Below are 25,127 nucleotides of genomic sequence, written 5' to 3' on the forward strand. Positions count from 1 at the left end.
ATTGCACATCTCTTCCCTCTCTTATTCCCACTCTTATATTTAACAGCAATCACTTTTCAGTTAAGTTTCAACACTTAAGAAGAATTGTGTATTGATTACAGTATTCAACCAAAAGTATTAAGTACAACAAACAAAAAAATACTAAGAGGGATAACATATTAAGCTGCTCATCAACAGTCAGGGTGAGGGCTGATCAAGTCACCATTTCTCATAGTGTTCATTTCACTTTAACAGGTTTCCTTTTTGGTGCTCAGTTAGTTGTCACCTATGAAGGAGAACAAGTGGTATTTGTCCCTTTGGGATTGGCTTATTTCACTCAGCATAATGTTTTCCAAATTCCTAACAGGGATCACTTTTCAGTTAAAATTTAAACACCTAAGAATAATTGTGTGTTAATTACAGAGTTCAACCAATGGTACTAAGAGAAACAGTGACTTGATCAGCTCTTGTCCTGATGGTTGGTGTACAATGTAATACTTTATCCATTTTAGTATTTTTTTTGTTCTAGTACCATTGGAAATGAATCTTGATGTGAATGGAATGGGAGAGGGAGCAGGAGATGGGAGGGGTGCGAGTGGGAGGGAAATTGTGGGGGGGGGGAAGCCATTGTAATCCATAAACTGTACTTTGGAAATTTATATTTACTAAATAAAAAGAAAAAAATTTCCTCGCTGCCATTTGTTAAAGAGACTGTCTTTTCTCCAGGGAGTGATTTTAGCTTGTTTGTCAAAGATTGGTTGGTTGTAGATGTGTGGGCTAATTTCTGGAATCTCTAATCTGTTCCAATGGTCAACATACGTCTATAATTGTTCCAGGACCTGATTATAAATATCCTTTAATACATCTTGAAATCTAAGATTGTGGTATCTTCAGCTTTATTTTTAATATATAGGATTGTTTTAGCTATTTGAGATTTACTGTTATTCTATATGAATTTTAGGATCAATTTTTCCAGATCTGTAAGAACATCTTTTATGTTTTGATCAAGATCTCATTGAATTTGTAAATTACTTTGGGGGGTATGGACATTTTGATGTTAGTTCTTCCAATCCATGAACATGGAAGATTTTTCCACTTTGTGCCTTCTTCTATTTCTTTCCTTAATGTTTCATAGTTTTCATTATAGAAATCTTTCACATCCTTAGTTAAATTTATCCTAGGATATTTAAATCTGTTGTAGCTATTATGAATGGGACTGATCTTATAAGTTCTCTCTCAGCCATGGCATTGCTTGTATATACAAAGGTTACTGATTTCTGTATATTGATTTTATATCCTGCAACTTTGCCAAACTCCATGAGTTCCCATAATCACTTAGTGGAGTCTTTTGGTTTCATAAATACAGAATCATGTCATCTGCAAACAGATAATTTCACTTCTTTCTTTCTCATTTGTATCCCTTTGATTTCTTTTTCTTGCCTAATGGTTCTGGCTAAAACATCCAGAACTATATTGAATAGTAATGATGAGAGTGGGCATACTTGTCTGGTTCTGGATCATAGTGGAAATGTTTCCAACTTTTTCCCATTCATGATACTCGCTGTGGGTTTGTCATATATTGCCTTGATTGTGTTGAGGTATGTTCCTTCTATATCCAATTTGCCCAAGTTTTTATCATGAAAGGATAATGTATTTTATCAAATGCTTTCTCTGTATCTATTAAGATAAACCTATGGTTTTTAAAAATAATTCATGCATTATACTATTCCTTTTTTGCAGCTTTATTTGTTTGTTTGAAACTCAGAATTCAGGGTGGGAGGTAGTGACAGACAGGGAGAGAGAAATTTTCCAGCTGCTGGCTCACTTCCCAAATGGCCACAATGGCCAGGGCTGATCAAGCCAAAGCCAAGAGCCAGAAGCTTCATCTGGGTCTCCCATATGAATGCAAGGGCCCAAGGATTTGGATCTTCCTCCCCTGCTTTCCCAGGCACATTAGTAGGGAGCTTGATAGGAACTGGAACACACAGGACCCAAACCAGCACCCATGTGGGATGCCAGTGCTGCAGCTGGTGGCTCAACCTGCTGCGCCAGAGTACCACTCCAATCCTATGGCTTATATTCTTCAATTGGTTAATGTGGTGCCTCATATTTATTGCTTGTAAATGTTGAACCATCCCTGAAAACCAGCCATAATTCTCACTTTGTCCAGGTGAATGATATTTCTGATATGTTGTTGGATTCAATTGGCTAGTATTTTGTAGAGGATTTTTGCATCTATGTTCATCAGAGAAATTGGTCTATAGTAATTTTTGCTGTATCTTTTTCTGGTTTAGTAATTAAGGTGATGTTGGCTTCATAGAAGGAGTTTAGGAGGATTCTCTCTCTTTCAATTGTTCTGAATAGTTTGAGAAGAACTGGAATTAGTTCTTCATTAAAAGTTTAGTAGGACTCAGCAGTGAAGCAATCTGGTCCTGGGCTTTTCTTTTTGGGAGGGTCTTTATTGATGATTCAAACTCTGTTTTGGTTATTTGTGTGTTTCTGTTTTCTATGTCTTCATGACACAATTTTAGTAGAGTGTATGTGTCCAGAAATCTATCCATTTCTTCTAGATTTTCCAATTTGTTGGCATTACTTTTTATAGTAATTCCTGATGATTCTTTTTATTTGTGTGGTATCTGTTGTTATATCTCCCTTTTCATATCTGATTTTGTTGACTTTGGTCTTCTCCCCCCTCTCCTTTTTTCTTGTGTTAGTTAGACCAGTGGTGTATCAATTTCTTTTTTTTATTTTTTTTTAAAAACGAGCTCTTCATTTCATTGATATTTTGTATCATTTTCTTTATTTCACTTTTGTTTATTTCTTCTCTAATTTTTATTATTTCTTTGCTCTAAATTTTAGGTTTAGCTTGTTCTTGTTTTTCTAGATTCTTGAGATGCATTGTTAGATAATTTATTTGATGCCTTTCCAATTTATTGATGTATATTCTAATTGCTATAAACTTTCCTCTTAATACTGCTTTTGCTATATCCCATAAGTTTTGATATATCATGTTGTCGTCTTCACTCACTGCTAGGAATTTTTTATTTCCCTTTTGATTTCTTCTATGGCCTGCTGCTCACTTGGGAGTTTATAAAGACAACAAGGTTTATGAAGTCTCTTAAGAGAGACTTCAGTGGGATTGTGCCTACTTGTCCACTACAGTAACCTGCTTATCAATGTACATTTTAGTGTTACTTCTCTCTTACTGGTCTTATTTTCCCATCCCCGGTGATTCTTGCTGGGATGTTCCCAAATAAACTATTTTCACTCAGATTGTTTTATAGAGCATAATGAATATCCAAAATGGTAACAACATGGTAAACAAAATGGTAACAAAAATAACATTCAAGCAAAGTGAACCTTTGTGCATTTTGCTCTTCTTCAATAGGGTAAAATAATTTTTTGATTAAGGACAACAACCTTTTAAATCTTATACTTCACTTTGCATGTGGAGGTACTGTACTTATTTTAAGAGCACATTTAGATATATCAAGAAATTTTCCTTTATAGCATAAAAACTAGACTACAAAAGATTCAATTACTTCTGAGTTCATATATTTAAACAATAACAGTAAAAGTAAAGAATTTTCAATATGTACTATGTGCCAGGCATTGTTGAAGCATTTTTGAAGCATTTTTCAGCACTCCATTATTCATCACAACAAACTTGAATTATTTGATTTTTTAAAAGATGTAGTTTTTAAAGATTTATTTATTCATGTATGTATTTTGAAAGTCAGAGTGGGGGGGGAGAGAGAGAAAGGTCTTCCATTTGCTAGTTCACTCCCCAGTTGGCTGCAATGGCCGGAGCTGTACTGATCCTAAGCCAGGAGTCAGGAACTTCCTCTGGGTCTTCCCATGTTGATGCAGGGGACCAAGAACTTGGGCCATTTTCTACTCTTTTTTCAGGCTATAGCAGAGAACTGGATCGGAAGTGGAGCAGCTGGGATTCAAACTGGAGCCCATACGGGATGCCAGCACTACAGGTGACAGCCTTACCCACTATATCACAGCACTGGCACCTAGTATTATTTTAGAAATGTCATTCCAAATTGGCAGCAAAGAATAAAGAGAAAGCTTTGAATTGGCAAGTAGAGAGAAGCTATGGCAACACATACTATTTTTACCTTACAAAACATTATTCTAATGTCTACATATATATTCAAGATGAAGTAGATCAGGGCAGATAATTCACCAGCAGCAAATTATTTATTTTTTGTTTTGTTTTTGACAGGCAGAGTTAGACAGTGAGAGAGAGAGACAGAGAGAAAGGTCTTCCTCCCATTGATTCACCCCCCAAATGGCCGCTATAGCTGGCACGCTGCACCAATCTGAATTAGGAGCCAGGTGCTTCCTCCTGGTCTCCCATGCAGGTGCAGGGCCCAAGCACTTGGGCCATCCTCCACTGCCTTCCCAGGCCACAGCAGAGAGCTGGACTGGAAGAGGAGCAAACGGGATAGAATCAGCGCCCCAACCGGGAATAGAACCCAGGGTGCCAGTGCTGCAGGCGGAGGATTAGCCTAGTGAGCTGTGGCGCCAGCCAACAAATTAGTAATTCATGAATAACATATTGTGTTGAATTACCCACATTTTTTGAATAAAATCTGTATTACAAGGGTACATCAAACAGTTTAGGAAAATGGAATTAAAACACAAGTTTAGGGGCTAGCACTGTGGCATAGCAGGTTAAGCATCTGCTGTGATGCGGGCACCCCTTTGGGGCACCAGTTCAAGTCCCAGCTGCTCCACTTCTGATCCAGCTCTCTGCTATAGCCTGGGAAAGTAGTAGAAGACAGCCCTGGTGCTTGGGCCCCTGAACCTGTGTGGGAGACCCAGATGAAGCTCCTGGTTTTGGATCAGCCCACCTCCAGCTGCTGCGATCATTTGGGGAGTGAACCAATAGATGGAAGACTTTCTCTTTCTCTCTCTCTCTCTTTCTCCTTCCCTCCCTCCCTCCCTCCCTCCCTCTTTTCCTCCCTTTCTGTAAATCAGCCTTTCAAGTAAAAATAATTAAATAAAAATCTTTTTTATTTATTTATTTATTTTACATGCAGAGTGGACAGTGAGAGAGAGAGACAGAGAGAGAGGTCTTCCTTTGCCGTTGGTTCACCATCCAATGGCCGCACTGATCTGAAGGCAGGAGCCAGGTGCTTCTCCTGGTCTCCCATGGGGTGCAGGACCCAAGCACTTGGGCCATCCTCCACTGCCTTCCTGGGCCACAGCAGAGAGCTGGCCTGGAAGAGGGGCAACCGGGACAGAATCTGGCACCCCGACCGGGACTAGAACCTGGTGTGTCGGCGCCGCTAGGCGGAGGCTTAGCCTATTAAGCCGCGGCGCTGGCTCAAAAATCTTTTTTAAAAGAAGATCATGAAGCCTATAAAATTTTTTAAAAATATATGTTTATATTGCTGCAAAAATTTTTAAATCTATACATAGCTTTCTCATAATATGCATTTTTTCATAAACTTTTTGAAAAACCTCCCTATATGCTTTAGGTGTATTTAACCTTGGACTTGATCATAAACAATTGATGAGACACTTACCCCAGCAAACCAGGTGAGAGGGGAATCCATGGGACCACAATGCTGATGATACAGCAGGAGACAGAGCTTGGTGAACTCCTTTTCTTTTTAATCCTTTTTTTTTTTTTTTTTTTTTTTTTTTGACAGGCAGAGTTAGACAGTGAGAGAGAGAGACAGAGAGAAAGGTCTTCCTTCCGTTGGTTCACCCTCCAAATGGCCACTATAGCCAGTGCACTGAGCCAATCCGAAGCCAGGAGCCAGGTGCTTCCAACTGGTCTCCCATGCGGGTGCAGGGCCCAAGCACTCGGGCCATCCTCCACTGCCTTCCTGGGCCACAGCAGAGAGCTGGCCTGGAAGAGGAGAAACCTGGACAGAACTGGCACCCAACCGGGACTAGAGCCCCGGGGTGCCAGGCCGCAGGCAGAGGATTAGCCTAGTGAGCTGCAGCGCCAGCTGGTGCACTGCTTTTAAAGTTCTATACAGGCCCCCTAAGACAGCAGAGGTAGGAAGAAAAAAAAGCACACATCTCTCCCATCATCCCACCTCTCTGCTACAGCGGAGACCTGAAGCCAGCCAGACAAAAGCTCAAGCCATTTTTTATTCTTAGACACAGGTAGGTAGCTGCCGGCCCCACCTCCTGTGCTCACACCAGGCAATAACAAGGTACACCACTCAGTCAAACAACGAGAGCCACAACAATTCAGAGGCATTCCTTTCCCCTTCACACAAGATGCACCATGCCACTTGCCTGGCAATGGGAGGGAAGAGGGAGCTACCCTTATAAAGGGAAAGCCCAGCCAATGGGACTCTTCTACCCACCCAAGGAGGGTGCTCTGCATGCCCATGATCTACAGACCTACCAGCGAAACTCCCCGACCCCACTAACAATGAAGCTGGCTGGGAGAACCACACAAAGACAGCAGCTCTGGGAACACCTTAGTTTCATTTTAGACAGGACGGGCTACTGGAGCAGAGTTGCCCCACTGACAATTCACAACCTGGAGAGCCTGGGAACTGAGTCTGAGAAAACAGTGACTGCATAAAAGGAGACAGAGTTGTGGCTAGACCCTGGGCAACTGCAGAGCACTTCTCCACAACCCCTCCACTCTTAAGTTACCTACAGCAGCTCATAACCAGGGGAACCAGGCATAGGAAAGACACCACAGACCAAATGAGCAGTTGGTTAAGAGTGTGCATGACTGCTGAGCACACCAGGGACTAACAGTGGGACATCCCACATCTGTGGAGAGAAAGATGGGTCACACCAACTAAGGTGACCATTCCTCTCCATCCAGTTAACCAGAGGAGAGCCACCAAGCCCAACAGGGGTCTTACCTTGCATACTTGGAATATTAAACACAGCACCCTGGCCACATCCAGCATACACCTCTTAGTATTCACTGAAAGTATAGATGTCCCACTTAGCCACAGACACAGACCAAAGATAAAAACCACCAGACAACAAAAAACTACACAAATGCTGAAAAACAAAAGAAAAAAATTGAAAAAATAAGAATAAGGAAGACACTATGAGCCCCCCAAAGGAACAATACATCATTTCAATATTAGAAGATGAAGAGGAAAAGATTGAGGAAATGCCAGAAATGAAATTCAGAAAAAGAAGCAATCAGCAGCAAATTCACGAATTAAAGAAAAATATATGATATGAATGAATTTTTTTACCATGAAATTGAGATACTAAAGAGAAATCAAAGTGAAATACTGGAAATGAAGAATTCAATAGATCAAATAAAAAATGCAATGGAAAGTCTTAACAACAGAGAATGTGAGGCAGAAGAAAGAATATCTGAGCTAGAACAAATCTCTGGAAATTTTAGTCAGATAAAAACAAAAAGAAGAAATTACAAAACTAAAAAACACTTTGGAGATCTACAAGATACTATCAAATGACCCAACATACAGGTCTTAGGAGTCCCTGAAGGCATGGAAAAAGAGAAAGGATTAGAAGGTCTTTTCAGTGAGATAATAACAGAAAACTTCCATAATTTGGAGAAAGAATGGGACATCCAAGTACAGGAAGCACATAGAACTTCCAAATAGACATGACCAGAAAAGATCTTCACCACAACACAATGTAGTTTAACTCTCCACCATAAAACATAAAGAAAAGATTCTAAAATGGGTATGAGAGAAAAGCCAGATTACTTTCAGAGGATCTCCAATTAGACACAACACACTACTCATCAGAAACCCTACAGGCTAGGCTAGAATGGCGAGATATAGTCCTAGTCTTAAGAGAAAAGAACTGTCAACCCAGAATACTATACTCTGCAAAGCTCTCATTTATGAACGAAGGTGAAATAAAGACCTTTCATGACAAACAGAAATAGAAAGAATTTGTCACTATTCATCCAGCCCTGCAGAAGATGTGCTCAAGGATGTGCTGCACACAGAAACACAGAAACATGGTCATCATTATGAAAGAAGGTAAAGGAAGGAAATCTCCCACTAAAAGTACAGAGAAAATCCAAAGTAAAAAATAGGAATATTAATGGAAAAATGGCAGGGCAAGTCATTAACTATCAATAGTCACCTTGAATGTAAATGGCTTCAACTCAACAGTTAAAAGACAAAGACTGGCTAAGTGGATTAAAAAACAAAACCCATTTATTTGCTGCCTACAAGAAACACATATCAACAACAAAAGCACTTTCAGACTGAAAGTGGAAGGATGGAAAAAGATAATCCATGCTAAGAAACCAGAAAAGAGCTGGTGTAACCATTCCAATATCAGACAAAAGAGACTTTAACACAAAAACTGTTAAAAAGAGACTTAGGAGGGCACTAGGTCATGATTAAGGGATCAATTCAACAAGACAATGTGACTATTATAAATGTATATGCACTTAATTACAGGGCACTTTTCTATTTAAAATAAATGTTAATGGATCTAAACAGAGACATAGACTCAAATACAGTAGTAATGGGGGACTTCAATACCCCACTTTCAGCAATGGAAGATTAACCAGACAGAAAATCAGCAAGGAAAGAGCAGAGTTAATCAGCACTATAGACCAAATGGACCTAACAGTTATCTACAGTTTTTTCATCCTACAGTTGCAGAAAACACATTATTCTCAGCAGTGCACAGAACATTCTCTAGGATTGATCACATACTAGGCCATAAAGCAAGTCTCAGCAAATTCAAAAAATTTGAAATCACACCAAGCATCTTCTCAGAGCACAATTCAATGAAGTTGGAAATCAGAAACTCAGGAATCTCTAAAACATAGGCAAACACATGGAGACTGAACAACATGCTCCTGAATGAACAGTGGATCATAGAAGAAATCAAAAGAAAATAAAAAAATTCTGGAAACAAATGAAGATGACAATACAACATATAAAAACTTATGAGATGTAGCAAAAGCACGTTAACAAGAACGTTTATAGTAATTGGTACCTACATCAAGCAAATAGAAAGGCACCAAATAAATGAGCTATCAATACATCCAAAGGATCTTGAAAAACAACAGCAAACCAAACCCAAAACTAGTAGATGAAAAATAAATAATTAAAATTAGAGAAGGGAGCACAAATTTGAAACAAAAAAGTACAAAAGATCATCAAAATGAAGAGCTGGTTTTTTGAAAAAACATAAATAAATAAATAAATAAAACTGACACACCATTGGCTCAACTAACAAAAAAAGAAGAGAGAAGACCCGAATCAATAAATTAGAAATGAAAAAGGAAATGTAACAAGAGACACCACAGAAATAAAAAAATCATAAGAAATTACTACAAAAGGCTGTATGCCAACAAATCAGAAACCTAAAGAATTGGATAGGGGCCGGTGCCACGGCTCACTTGGCTAATCCTCCACCTGCAGTGCTGGCACCCGGGGATCTAGTCCCAGTTGGGGTGCTGGATTCTGTCCCAGTTGCTCCTCTTCCAGTCCAGCTCTCTGCTGTGGCCCGGGAAGGCAGTGGAGGATGGCCCAAGTGCTTGGGTCCTGCACCCGCATGGGAGACCAGGAGGAAGCACCTGGTTCCTGGCTTCAGATTAGTGTAGCGCACTGGCCGTAACAGCCATTTGGGGGGTGAACCAATGGAAGGAAGACCTTTCTCTCTCTCTCTGTATAACTCTGCCTGTCAAAAAAAAAAAAAAAAAAAAAAAAAGAAAGAAAGAAAGAAAGAAATGGATAGATTCCTGGACACATACAGCCTACCTAAATTGAGCCTTGAAGACATAGAAAACCTAAACAGCCCCATTACAAAGATGGAAATTGAATCAGTAATAAAGACGCTCCCAACAAAGAAAAGCCCATGATGGATGGCTTCACTGCTGAATTCTAGCAGACATTTAAATAAGAACTAACTCCAATTGCTCTCAAGTTATTCAAAACAACTGAAAGGGAGGGAACCCTCTCAAATTCTTTCTATGAAACCAGCATCACCTTAATTCCTAAGCGTGGACGCAACAGAGAAAGAGAACTACAGACCAATTTCCCTGATGAACATAGATGCAAAAATCCTCAACAAAATTCTAGTCAATTGAATCCAACAACACATCAGAAAATCATTCTGCCAAAGTAAGATTTATCCCTGCTACGCAGAGATGGTTCAACATTACAAATCAATCAATGTGATACATTACAATAGCAAACTATGGAACAAAATCCATATGATTATCTTAATAGATACAGAGAAAGCATTTGATAAAATACAACACTCTTTTATGATGAAAACAATAAGCAAATTGGGTAAGAAGGAAGGTCCCTCAACACAATCAAGGCAATTTATGACAAAACCATGGCCAGCATAATATTGAATGGGGAAAAGCCGGAAGTATTTCCACTGAGATCTGGAACCAGACAAGGATGCCCACTCTCACCACTGCTATTCAATTTAGTCTTGTAAATTTTAGTCAGAGCCATTAGGCAAGAAAAAGAAATCAAAGGGATATAAATTGGGAAGGAGGAAGTCAAACTATCCCTATGCGCAGATGACATGATTCTGCATATAGGGGAGCCAAAAGACTCCACTAAAAGACTATTGGAACTCATGTAAGAGTTTGGTAAAGTAGCAGTATATAAAGTCAATACACAAAAACCAACAGCCTTTGTATACACAGACAATGCCAAGGCTGAGATTGAACTTCTAAGATAAACCTCATTCACAATAGCTACAAAAAAATCAAATATTTTGGAATAAATTTAATCAAGGATATCAAAGATGAAAGAATTATAAACATTAAAGAAAGAAATAGAAGAAGATACAAAAAAATGGAAAAATCTTCCATATTCATGGATTGGAAGAATAAGTATTATCAAAATGTCCATTCTTCCAAAAGCAATTTATAAATTCAATGTGATACCAATCAAAATACCAAAGAAATTCTTCTCAGACCTAGAAAAAATGATGCTGAAATTCACATGGAAACACAGGAGACTTTGAATAGCTAAAGCAATCTTATAAAACAAAAACATAGCTGGAGGCATCACAAAACCAGATTTGAAGAAATAATACAAGGCAGTTATAATCAAAACAGCCTGGTACTGGCACAAAAATAGACATGTCAACAAATGGACAGAATAGAAATGCCAGAAATCAATCCAAGCATCTACAACCAACTTATATTTGACCAAGGAGATAAAACCAATCCCTGGAAGCAAGGACAGTGTCTTCAACAAATGGTGCTGGGAAAACTGGATTTCCACATGCAGAAGCATGAAGCAAGACCCCTACCTTACACCTTACACAAAAATCCATTCAAAATGGATTAAAAACCTAAATCTATAAGCTGATACAAATTATTAGAGAACATTAAGGAATCCCTGCAAGATATTGGCACAGGCAAAGACTTCTTGGAAAAGACCCCTGAAGCACAGACCATCAAAGTCAAAATTAACAAATGGGATTACATCAAATTGAGAAGCTTCTGTACTGCAAAAGGAACACTCAGCAAAATGAAGAGGCAACATTTCAAGGGTCAAAGTGATCCGATAGATAGGATCAAGTGTTAGAGTGATAATATAAATAGGAATAAGTGCTTGGTAATAATAATAGGCAGAATTATAAAGGAGTGAATGCTCCAACATGGGAAATTATTTGCAAACTATGGAACTAAAAAAGGATTAATAACAAGATTATCAAAAATCAAGAAACTCCACAACAACAAAACAGATAACCCAGTTAAGGAATAGGCCAAGGACTTAAACAATCATTTTGCAAAAGAGGACATTCAAATAGCCAACAAACACATGAAAAAAATATTCAGGATCACTGGCCATCAACAAAATGCAAATCAAAACCACAATGAGGTTTCACCTCACCTCAGTTAGAATAGCTTTCATACCAAAATCATCAAACAACAAATGCTGGCAAGGATGTGGGGGAAAAGGTACCCTAATCCACTGTTGGAAATGTAAACTGGTAAAGCCACTATGGAAGACAGTATGGAAATACCTCAGAAATCTAAGATAGACCTACCATATGGCTCAGCTATCCCATTCCTGGAAATTTAACCAAAGGAAATGAAATCAGCATATTAAAGAGCTATCTGTACATCCATATTTATTGCAGCTTAGTTCACAATAGCAAAGACATGGAATCAACCCAAATGCCCATCAACTGAAGATGTGATAAAGAAATTATGGGATATGTACACCATGGAATAATACACAGCAGTAAAAAAAAATGAAATCCAGTCACTTGCAGCAAAATGGATATAATGAAAACATCATACTTAGTGAAATAAGCCAGTTGCAAAGGGACAAATTCTGTATTTTCTGCCTGCCTGTGATAATTAATAGAGCATCTAAAAGGCAACCTGTAGAAGTGAAATTGACCCTTTGAGAAGCAATACTTTGACCAGCCTTTCTGTTGGCTGTTGAGAAAGGTTTGTTTGTTTGTTTATTTATCTTATTTTACCTATCTATTATTCTTTCATACTAATCCTATAACTCTTAATATAGAGTTAACTGCATTTATATAAAGTTAATTGAAAATAGATGTTAGTAAAAAATAAGAAGGGGAAGTCAAAGGGGGGTTGGAGTATGGTTGGGAGGGTGGGCATGGTGGGAAGAATTATCATGATCCTAAAGTTGTAATTGTGAAATGTATGAAGTCTGTAACTGTAAAGTCATATAGTTCTGCACACATTCCTATGGACTTACTTCTAAGGGTACAGTTTAAAAACTTGCCATTGGATCCAAAATACCCTTAAGCTTGGAGATAAATAGCATTTCAAGAGTCAAGTGATCCTATAGATAGGATCAAGTGTTAAAGTGATAATAGAAATAGGAATAAGTGTTTGGTAATAATAATAGGCAGAATTAAAAAGAAGTGAATGCTCCAACATGGGAAGCAGTCCATACAACAGACTTAAAGAATGACAATTTCCTTAAGTAGCACTCTGACCTTAGAATCAGCCCCTTAGACATTCTGGTCTGGCTGAAAAGCCCAGGGAAACATTTCAGGCATGGAAAGCCACATAAAAGCCTACATAAAAGATCTCTGTGGGTGAGACCCAAGTGGAAAGAAGTGGCCATCAATGAATGATGTAATTTTTTTTCTGAAGGGAGGAGAGAACTTCCAATTTGCTTACAGCCTTGCTGAGTTGTGTATCCAAAAGTCTTCCATAGCCTAGGCAGTTCATGTCAAGAGCCTCGGGTGATCACTGACATCATACGCAAGAGTGTTAATTGTTAAACAACAAGAGTCACTGTACACTAATGGCCCATGCAGGATCTCTGTCCCCAAAGAGTTGTATTATGAGACTTAATAGTAAAACTTGTTCCCAAACAATTATTTCCTTTTAGTGTGTTAAGTGGAGGATATTTTTTATATCTCATAAGTTATAGTTATATCTAAGAGTTCACAAAAGATGTATCATTCTTGGGTTCTTTAAAGATAACTAAGTTTCTAAAAGGAAAGAGGGGGGAAGTAAGGAAGAGGAAAAAAAAAACCAAAAAGAAAGCAAAACTATCTTTGAGATGCCATAACTTGAACAACACTTGTCTGGACAGTTGAGGAAATGTATTTTTCTTTTTTTCTTCTCTATTTTTTCCTCTTTTTCTTTTTCTCTTTCATACAAAGCACTAAACTCTTTATCTAGAATAGAGTTTATCCTCTGTATATAAAATTAAATGAGAATAGATCTTGGTAAAAAAAAACAAGACAGGGAACAGGAGAGGGAAAAGGAAGAGGCATGGCAGAGTGGGTGCAAGGGCAAGCATGATGGGAAAAATTACTATTTTTCTAATGTTGTATTTATGAAATGCATACAAATAAATTTTAAAAAATCAGTTGGTCACTTTGGTTAGTCAAAATATGTCAAGCTGATTATTTGCTAAGCAAAACTGAATGCTGACTTTTTTAAAGCTGACATGATTAGCGCCTGAGTAAAATGGATTCTTCATTGTTAACTCTATTACCCTTCTAAATTTGTTTCCTAGAGACAGAGATGAAATTTGCACCAAAAATTTACATGTAGAGAAATAGCTTTTGAGCATTTGGCCTGCTTTTTGTGTTGAGATGCTGAATCACACAGAACTAATCACAAGCATTTGCTATTGTCTTTCATGAAACCTTGGCTCCTAGGTTTATTTATAATGACACACACTGAGGCTACTTGATATTTAATGTAAGGGGAAATTCTGCTGCAGTCTACTCAAAACCATGCATAGTGTAGATTTTCCTTTGGTTTCTGGATGTCTAATTGCCCAGACTCTTTATAATAACAGTCCTCAGCCCAGAAGCAAGTTAGGTTTCTGTTCATTTTTTCATTCTCCTTTTCATATAATTTTAAAATCAAATTATCTGACTTCATTCCACTTTCCTAAGAGTGGGCAAGAAGCCTGTTTTCTGTTACTGATGAGCTGACCATAATCTGATAGTACATTAAAGAAGAGCTGGACCACATACTGTCAGAGCAAAGTCAATTGGGGGAAAAATGTGTATTCAGATCTGGAAAATGAGTCAGTGTCGAGGAACCAACTGCATTTAACACATAAAATTTGCTCCAAGTGAGAAAATTGAAAATGTTTCAAGAGAAGCTGCATAATAAATATATCTAGAGTTAGTTGTCTGGCCAGGAATTCCTTATAGCAGATTCTATTTAACTGCAATGACAATCAATTTCTGGGGCACTTGTGAAATATTTGATAGATTTTTTTTAAACCATAACACATAAGTCACTAGATGTATTCTGAGTCTTTTCCTAGAATTGTCAAAGTCTGTATGCCTTAGTATTTTCTCCCATGTGGTTGGGTGTCTACCTTCCAAAGTGCGTATATATGAGCCAGTGTTGTGGCTTAAGCAGCTACTTGCAACACCTGTATCCCATAGAAGTACCAGTTTGAGTACTGGTTGCTGTACTTTTTTTTTTTTTTTTTTTTTTGAAAGACAGAGTGGTCAGTGAGGGAGACAGAGAGAAAGGTCTTCCTTCCATTGGTTCACCCCCCAATGACCGCTGCAGCTGGCGCACCACACTGATCCAAAGGCAGGAGCCAGGTGCTTCTCTTGGTCTCCCATGCGGGTGCAGGGCCCAAGGACTTGGGCCATCCTCCACTGCACTCCCAGGCCACAGCAGAGAGCTGGACTGGAAGAGGGGCAACCAGGACAGAATCCGGCGCCCCGACCAGGACTAGAACTCCATGTATCTGCTCCGCAGGTGGAAGATTAGCCTATTGAGCCGCGGCGCCGGCCGGTTGCTGTACTTTTGACCCAGCTCCCTGATAATATGCCTCGGAAAGCAGCAGAAGATGAAGATGACCTAAGTGCTTAAGCCCCTGTCAACCATGCAGGAGACCTGAATGAAGCTCCTGGCTTTGGCCTGGCCCAGCCCCAGCCTTTTCCCCCATTTAGAGAGTGAACCAATGGCTAGAAGACTCTCTCCTCCTCTCCTTCTCTTTTTCTCTTTCTCTTCCTCATCCTCTCCTCTTCCTCTTCCTCTTCCTCTCTCTCTCTCTCCTCTCTGTGCAGCTCGGCCTTTCAAATAAATTAGTAATTTTTTTAAAAGTACAAAGATAAAATCAAATCAAAACTTTTTGGAGGAACAAAATTATAGCAGCACATGCCAGCAAAACAAACTGGCAACAGATGCTTTACAGAGACTTTATATTAAAGAATTAACTAGACTGGCACCGCGGCTTGCTAGGCTAATCTTCTGCCTGTGGCGCCAGTACCCCAGGTTCTAGTCCCGGTTGGGGCACTGGAATCTGTCCTGGTTGCCCCTCTTCCAGGCCAGCTCTCTGCTGTGGCCTGGGAAGGCAGTGGAGGATGGCCCAAGTGCTTGGGTCCTGTACCCGCATGGGAGACCAGGAGGAAGCACCTGGCTCCTGGCTTCAGATCGGCGCAGTGTGCCGGCTGTAGTGGCCATTTAGGGGGTGAACCAACGGAAGGAAGACCTTTCTCTCTGTCTGTCTCTCTCACTGTCTAACTCTGCCTGTCAATAAATAAATAAATAAATAAATAAAAATAAAGAATTAACTTGAAGAAATAGTCAAGAAATAAAATTTTTTCCTCCTCTTCAATCTAGAGTGATATTATTCCTTATTTCCCCGATAAAAGATGAGGGAGGAATAGAAGAGGTTGATAGAGAACCTCATGACTGTGGAAATGCTGTAAAACGGCCTAAACATTTGCACAAGTGATTCATAAAGAGGCCAACTCAGGCCTCAGAGATGAACTTGTTTCCCACATGGATACCCAAGTCAGAAGCAGAGCCAGGACTGTTAAGAGTTAAGTTATGATTGTGAACAATCACATTTGTAAGCATTTTAATAGCACTATACAGCTTACAAACTTCTTTTACATACATGACTCACACAACCCTCCTTATAATTCCATCAGATAGATGAGACATGTATAACTATTGTTGCATCCATGTAACCCAACAGACCAGAGTCCAGATAACCCAGTGTTCTCTTCTCCCCCATTATTCAGTTATAATTTCTAGACTATACAGCTTTAAAAGATCGTGAGTGAAACAAGTCTACATCACACCTCACCACACCGGCGTCAGAGGAATGACATCTGCTTACCACTGCATTCAGTGAAGAAATGACAGGGTTGACTCTACCACTACATTTGGTGAAATAATAAGGGAAGTCTTTAAGATGATGATGAGTATTCCAGGAACAATGAAAAGGAAAATAAACTCAGTGTGGTAAACTGAAGGCCCAGAATCAATGTACATCACTCCTCCTGATGACAGGTACTAGGTACTAGGACAGAAAATAGCCCAAAAATGAAATTCGTGGCTTGAGTGTCATCATAAATCTGCACTAAAGAGGGCTCCAGGTGCTGTACCACCTAGTACTGCAGGAAACACTAAAATGTTTCCATAGCAACTATTACTAAGGACATCATCAGGATGCTGAAAATGTAAAAAAGGAAAAATATCTGTAAACTGGAAACAAACAAGATGGTTTCCCTGGTAAATAAAGCCCACTATTCACCCTCAGAAAACACAAATACTGAGCTACTTTAGGCAGGCTGTATCCAATTTATTCTCCTGATCTCTATTCTTTCCAGAAAAGAAATCAGCCTAAGAGCTGACAAAACGAGAAACTCACAAACTCACAGACCAGGCAGGCAGTTGTATGCTCAACCTAATGAGCTGGTCGTGAGTCAGGAAAGGGGGTGGTGGTGCACATTTCAACCCAGTCATTTATTAACTAGAAAATCTATCATGGGCCAGGTAGACATTGTCAGGGACACAAAAGTGAATCAGAAACACACATTGTCCTTGGAGTGTTTGGTGTCATAGTGGGAGAGAACATGATAGCTGTTGGAAAAGAAAGATTGTTGTGATTCCATTTCAGAATATTATCAGAAGGTGCTGTGGGTTGAATCAAAAATACCTCCAGGCTAGCGCCGAGGCTCACTAGGCTAATCCTCCACCTAGCGGCGCTGGCACACCAGGTTCTAGTCCCAGTCGGGGTGCCGGATTCTGTCCCGGTTGCCCCTCTTCCAGGCCAGCTCTCTGCTGTGGCCTGGGAGTGCAGTGGAGGATGGCCCAAGTCCTTGGGCCCTGCACCCCATGGGAGACCGGGAGAAGCACCTGGCTCCTGCCTTCGGATCAGCACGGTGCACAGGCCGCAGCGCGCCAGCCATGGGGGCCATTGGAGGGTGAACCAACGGCAAAAGGAAGACCTTTCTCTCTGTCTCTCTCTCTCACTGTCTACTCTGCCTGTCAAAAACAAACAAACAAACAAACAAAAAAACTCCAAAAAGGTATTTTTGAAATCCTAAACCCCTGTTCCTGAGAATGTGACTTTTTGGGAATCAAGATGAAATGAGCTCATGAGCGTGGGCCCTAATCCACTGCGCCTGCTGTTCATTCGAGAGAGGAGAATGCCCTGTGAAGGCAGAGTCCACAGCGTGAGGAAAGCCAGGCAATGGCGGAGGCAGAGATTCAAGGGATGCAGCTACAAGCCAGGGAACACCAACGACCACTGGGAACTCCCAGAAGCTAGGAAGAGACAAGGGAGGGTTCTCCCCTAGAGCCATAAGAGAGAGGATTCCTTTGCCGACACTTTAATTTCAAACTTCTGGTGTCTAGAACTTTGAGAGAATAAATTCTGTTGTTCTAAGCCACCCAGGTTCTGGCACTAAGTCCAGCCCTAGAAAATTAATACAGAGGGAGAGGTTACATCATACTGAAAGGATCAGTTCACACTTCTTGCAAGAAGTAACATCTAAACTGAATCAGGAAGAAATTATAGCATCTGAATGACAAGAAATAGGGTTTCCCATTTACATAGTAATAGAATCATTGTTATATATCTGGACTGTACTCTGGCTCATATACAGAAGGCATTTAGTTCTTATCTTTCTTTTTATTTTTTATTTTATTTAAGTATACAAATTTCATGTATTTCATATATACGGATTAGGAGCACCTTTCTAATGGGCCCTTCCTCTTTGTAGCCTGCCACAGTTGGTTTTTAAAAGCTTCTATTTGGTAAAAGGAAGAGGAAGAGGGAAATTAGCAGTTTGGGAAAGATTTTGGAGTGGGGAAGGGAGAGGTATAGATGAGACAGCAAATCTCCTGTTCCCCTTCTGGCCTTGGCCATGACTTCCTTCTAGAAAAGCAGGTGGAAGCAAGTTACAGAACCTCTGGAACCTATTTTATTTTTATGTGAAAGTAAGCGGAGAACTAGACAAAGAGACTCTGAGAGACTCGGCATAAGTGCAGCGTATTTGGGACTGAGAGGGTTGAGAGTGAGGGAGGCCATTCTCCCCTGTACTCTACAGAACTGGGCCACATGGAATCCTACCAAGGTCCAGACTCTGTGAGAACTTAAACTGTTAACACCCTTGGCACGGGCCATGTTCTCCTCGGGGGTATGGAACATTTTCAGCTTTGGCAAAGCCTCAGCAAATGGCCTTGAAAGCAGAAGCTAGACACGTGGGAGGTAAAAGAAAAAGAACTGGTCAAAGTCCATAGCAACTGCAAAATAAGGGCTCCTTAGCTGGGGGGGAGGGGGAGGGATGGATGGTATTTGGAAACTTTTGGAAATAACAGGAAATCCTTTGATGTGAGAGAATTTCCTTCAGTCAGGTAGGAAGGAGATTCATGCTGTAAAAATGGGAATCTAAAAGGATGACCTGGAGTTGGGAGAGTCCTTTCTGTGACCACAAGTTGCTGAGGTTTGGAACACATGGGTCAGGCGCAGATTTTCCAGCAAAATCCAACTGCAACCTGTCATTTTCTCCCCTTTCCACTTTATGAACAAGAAAGCAGGCTAGGGAGGTATTTAATCTTTCCTGGCCATTAATTAGGTCAGTATGTGACTGAATCAAAAATAAAATCAAGTCTGTCTGCCACCAAGGCCAGTGTTCTTCTTACTATTCCACATTATTGGTCTGGACAGAAGGGAAATATGATATTTGCAAGAATCTGCAATAGAACACAGTAGATCAGCCAGGGTCCTGGCTGGAAACAGGATTCAATGCAAATGTTTCAATGAAGAGACTTTGATAAGATACTACTGACAGAGCTGTGGGCAAGATTAAGGGAATCAACAAGGGATACTGAGACACCCAGAGACCAGAAGTAGAAGGAAGCCATTTCTAGTGAGACCTGTAATCAGGGCTACCCTCCTGCCAAAGAGGCTGCTCCAAAACAGAAGGGAGTGAAAGGGGAAAAACCCTGGCCCCTCCTCTTATCTCCCAACGTCCTACCTGTGCTACCCATTGGCTGTGCCCAACTGGAAACTGGCTGTCTAGGGAGCCTGATTCTCTCCTATACCATATCTGTGCCTTTTGTCATTGACTTTGGATTCCCTCCCATGTTGAGGATTAGATTTACATGTGGCTACTGGGGAGCATGCGTGGGAACAGCCATTCTATGGGAGTGAGGAAAGCAAGGTTGGGCAGAGAGAGAGATAACTTAGTGGTGATTGTGGCTCAGCAAATCTCCCAGGAAGCTCTGGAGCTGATGACCTTTCAGAGATGTCTTGAACTGAGGCAAGGGAACAGACCTTGTACTCACATCTGACCAGTTATTGGATAGGGGTTGCCTCTGGGAGTACCCTTGGGCAAAGCAGCGTCCTTCAACTGAGGATGATTCCTGGCAGGCAGCCAGGTTGGGAGAGCTGAAGTGAGGGTGGAAGTAGGAGGATAGGAGCCAGGAGGTGGGATGAAGGGGTTATCTTTGTGCTATCATCAGCAAGCAATATTCTAGAAGACAAGGAATTAAATATGAAGTGAACAATATGTGTATCACCCCATGAAGGTGGAGTTTGTTTTGTTTCTCCTTGACACTGGACTCAACCTTGTAACTTTTCTTGGCTAGTAGAATGAGGCAGAAATGAGTATAACAATTCCAAACCCAACCCTTAAAAGAGCTTGACATTTCTATTTTCCTTCTTCTACATACTCAAGCTAATCTGCTAGTTTCAGGAGGAAGATGAAGAATATGTAGAGAACTGCCCCAGAAACCCAGCCAAGTCAAGTGTAGATCAAACCCCAAGATGCTCCAAAAACACTAAAGAAATCCATTGCTGTTCTTGTATGATGTGGCTTCTTGTGCACCAATAGGAAGTCAAAACAGTAGTTCTGACTCAATGCAGTCAAATATGCTCCAATGCTGGGTACTTCTGGCCTGTGACATAGTTGTGGCCTTGACCAATTTACCCAAGATTTCTTCCAAGCCTCAAGTTCACCCTTGATATAGAAATACTAATGTGTGCTTTATAATGTTGTTGTGAGTTTAGTGTGATACATGGTAACTAAGAAATAATCACTATGAGTTTGGTCAATATCTGTAGCTTTTATTTCTAGGGTCAAAAATCAAGAATCTGTCAGATGCCTGTTGGGTAAAGTGGAAAGGATGAAAATGATGGTTTGGAAGAGTCTTTGCAAAGATTTCCAAGATGGCGGAATAGGGAACAGCATACTGCACTAGGCTAGGGATAAATGGTTAAAAAAAAAAAAAAGGAAAAAATAGAAAATCCAACTCAGGGAAGGAGAGGGTTAGAAAGAAAACCACTTTGGAAATTCTACGGAAGGAAGAGGAATGCCATGGATCTGTGTGCAAGGTGCAAATGCACAGCATGAACATGGACATAACACATGACTCCAGCAGCTGAGAACCAGAGAAAGCGCCAGCTTTGGAGTCAAAGGTGAGATTAGACTGCAGCAACCTGTGCCACTGGTGATATAACCAGTGGGAGAGCATGGCAATTGTCTGGCCTGGAGCCCTAAGGGGCAGAGGGTACTCACTATGCAATAAAAAAAAAGGGACATATTTCACCACATCTTCCTCCACAGTGGCACCCTATGACCAGCTGACTAGGGACAGGCACCATTTTGGGCATAAACAGCAACTGCAGAATTCCTTGTGCATGCACACAGCAACTGGCTGAGACAAGACACCATCTTTACAGCAATACTGGCAGCAGTAGGTCCAGTGCAACCAGGGGGGAGAAGGCAACATTTGGCTAGCAGCTCTTGTGTACATGTGTGATCCAGAGAATCTAACAGAGGGAAAAATCTGCATTCCCCACTGACTTTGAGTATGGCTGGGAAGATTAACAGAGAGCTGGGCACCCATGTAGGACTGTGAGGCACCCCTACCCTCCTACCATACCAAAGGTTCCAGGGCTCAAACCGCCTAAGCAGAGCACCCACAGGCAGTTGGCTCTGGAAATGGCTGCCTCTCTATGGACTGGACAGGCTAGTGGGTCAGAGTGGTCCTCTGCACCCCATCACTGTGGGATCTTGAGATGACACTGTGACTGCACAGGAGAATGCAAGGTGTAGCTGGGTCTCTGGGTAATCACTGTCTGCAGCTCCACACACTCAAAGCTCCCTGGTAGCCTGGGGTGGGTCATTGCAAAGGGATCCGTGCTCACAGTGAGGACTGTCCAGATCTCTTGTGTAGTTCATATAAGAGTACATATGAGTATTGTATCCACTAAGGGTTAACACCTGAGCATTGATCACCTTGGAAGAGAGGAGGTAAGGGTGTGATCACATCAATTGGGGTGAACAACCCCCCTTCTGCAAACAAGAGATCTATCACATCCAACTTGGATGTCACCTGGATACTCACCCCACACTGGAGCACTGACCAGAGCTTTCTGGCCACACTAAGCACAAAATTCTGGGTATTCAATTAAAGTGCAGAAATTCCACTAAGCCACAGAGGTATAGTTCAAAGATAAAAACTATCAGATGAAAAAACCCAACAATTATATCCACAAACGCCTAAAAATAAATGTATAAATTCAAGAAACAAGAATAAAGAAGACAATATGACCCACGCAAAGGAAGGCAGCAACACTTCAATGTTAGAATGTGAAATAGAGATTGATGAAATCCCTGAAATGGAATCCAAACAATTAATTTTAGGATTACTCAGAAGCAGTGAGAATAAAATCCATGAATTAAAAAAATCCATATATGACATGAATGAAAATTTTTCCTATAAAATTGCATTTTAAAGAGAAGTTAAAATGAAATATTAGAAATGAAAAATTCAGCAGGTCAAATAAAAAATGTGATGGAAAGCCTTAACAACAAATTTGATGAGACAGGAGAAAGAATATCTGAGTTAGAAGCCAAATATTTGGAAATTTTTCAGTCAGATCAGAAAAAGAAGAAGAAATTAAAAAATCAAAAACAGTGTTGGAGATTTATGGCACACTATCAAATGACCCAACTACAGGTCTTAGGAGTTCCTCGTTGTGGAGAGAGTGGATTAGAAAGCCTATTTAGTGACATAATTACCAAAAAACTTCCCGAATTTGGAGAAAGGAACATCTAAGTACAGCAAGCACAAAGAACTCCTAATAGATATGATAAGAAAAGATCTTCACCACAGCATGTTGCAGTTCAAATTTCAACAGCAAAACATAAATAAAAGATTCTAAAATGTGCATGAGAGAAATGCCAGATTACTTTCAGAGGCCAATCAGCTTCACAACTGGCTTCTCATCAGAAACTCTACAGGTTAGGAGAGAATGGCAAGATACAGTCCAAGTCTTAAGAGAAAAGAACTGTCAACCCAGAATACTATACTCTGCAAAGCTCTCATTTATGAATGAAGGTGAAATAAAGACATTACATAAGAAACAGAAATTGAAAGAATTTGTTACCACTCATCCAGCCTTACAAAAGATGCTTAAGGATGTGTTACACACACAAACAGGGAAAGATAGTCATCATTATGAAAGAATGTGAAGGCAGAAAATCTCCTAGTAAAAGTACAAATGAAGCCCAAAGTAAACAATAGGAATACTTATGAAAAAAGGGAAGGGTCAAGTTGTTATTTATCAATAATCACCTTGAGTAGAAATGGCCTCAAATCTCCAGTTAAAAGATAAAGACTGACTGAATGGATTAAAAAACAAAACCCATCTATTTGCTGCCTTCAAGAAACACAACTTGAAAGCAAAGATACACACAACTGAAAATGAAAGGATGGAAAAAAATATTCCATGTAAACAGAAACCAAAAAAGGGCAGCTATAGCCATGCTAATATAAGACAAAACAGATGATAATATAAAAACTATTCAAAGAGACAAAGAAAGGCACTATGTAATGATTAAGGGATCAATTCAACAAGAAGATGCCAGTATAATAAATGCATATGCACCCAATTATAGGTCACCTGGCTATTTAAAATAAATGTTAATAGATCTAAAGAAAGACATAGACTCCAATACAATAGTAATGGGGGACTTCAATATCCCACTTTCAGCAATGGACAGATTAACCAGACAGAAAATCAGCAAAGAAACAACAGAACTAAACAACACTATGGACCAAATGGACCTAACTGATATCAACAGAACTTTTTATTCCACAGTTGCAGAATACACATTCTTCTCACAGAGCATGGAACTTTCTAGAGAATAGACCACATGGTAGGCCACAAAGCAAGTCACAGCAAATTCAAAAAAATCAAAAGTATACCATGCATTTTCTCCGATTACAATGAAATGAAGCTGGAAATCAACAACTCAAGAATCTTTAGAACATATGCCAACACATGGAAATGAAACAACATGCTCCTGAATTAACAATGGATCATAGAAGAAATCAGAAGAGAAATCAAAATATTCCTGGAAACAAACAAAGATAACAATACAACATATCAAAATTTATAAGATACAGCAAAAGCAGTGTAAAGAGGGAAGTTTATAGCAATAGGTGCCTACATCAAGAAATTGGCAAGGTACCAAATAAATGAGCTATCAATGCATCTCAACAACCTAGAAAAACAACAAACTAAACTCAAAATTTAGGAGGAAATGTGGGAGGAAAGAAATAAATAAAATTAGAAAAAAAACAAAATTGAAACAAAAAATACAAAAGTTCAGTGAAATGAAGAGCGATTTTTTGCAAAAATAAGCAAAGATGATACACCATTGGCGCAACTAATGAAAAAAAAAGAGGTATAATACCCAAATCCATAAAATCAGAGTTGAAAAAGGAATTATAACAAAAGATACAACAGAAATAAAAAGAACCATCAGAAATTACTAAAAAAAAATATGCCAACAAATTGGGAAATCTAGAAGAAATGGATAGATTCCTGGACACATACAACATACCAAAAAAAAAAAAAAACTGGGTCATGAAGACATAGAAAACTTAAACACACCAATAATCAAGACAGAGGTTGAATCAGTAACAAAAATCCTCACAACAAAGAAAATCACAGGACCGGACGGCTTCACTACTGAATTCTACCAGACATTTAAGGAAGAACTAATTCCAATTTTTTTCAAGATACTCAAAATAATTGAAATGGACAGACTCCATTAAGAGACTATTGGAACTCATAAAACAATTCATTAAAGTGGCAGGATATAAAATAAACACACAAAAATCAATAGCCTTTGTATACACAGACAATGCCATGGCTGAGAAAGAACATCTAAGATCAATCCCATTCACAATAGCTGCCCCCCCAAAAATGAAATACCTTAAAATAAATTTAACCAAGGACATCAAAGATATCTACAGTGAAAATTACAAAACATTTAAAAAGAAATAGAAGACACACACACACACACACAAAACAGAAAATCTTCCATGTTCATGGATTAGAAGAACCAATATCAAAATGTCCATACTGGCTGGCGCTGTGGCTCACTAGGCTAATCCTCCACCTTGTGGCGCCGGCACACCGGGTTCT

General features: G+C 39.8%; 1 protein-coding gene across 1 annotated transcript in view; it reads right to left on the bottom strand.

The window, feature by feature from the left end:
• The window catches only part of PRIM2 (DNA primase subunit 2), a 365,751-nt gene extending 348,977 nt beyond the window's left edge, over positions 1-16,774 (bottom strand). Inside the window, exon 1 of the mRNA XM_051854615.2 lies at positions 16,512-16,774. The gene's annotated coding sequence lies outside the window, so the exon portion shown is untranslated. The remainder of the gene's footprint in view (positions 1-16,511) is intronic.
• Positions 16,775-25,127: the final 8,353 nt, after the last annotated feature.

The sequence above is a fragment of the Oryctolagus cuniculus genome, chromosome 5 (assembly GCF_964237555.1).
Source record: "Oryctolagus cuniculus chromosome 5, mOryCun1.1, whole genome shotgun sequence".
NCBI lineage: Eukaryota > Metazoa > Chordata > Mammalia > Lagomorpha > Leporidae > Oryctolagus > Oryctolagus cuniculus.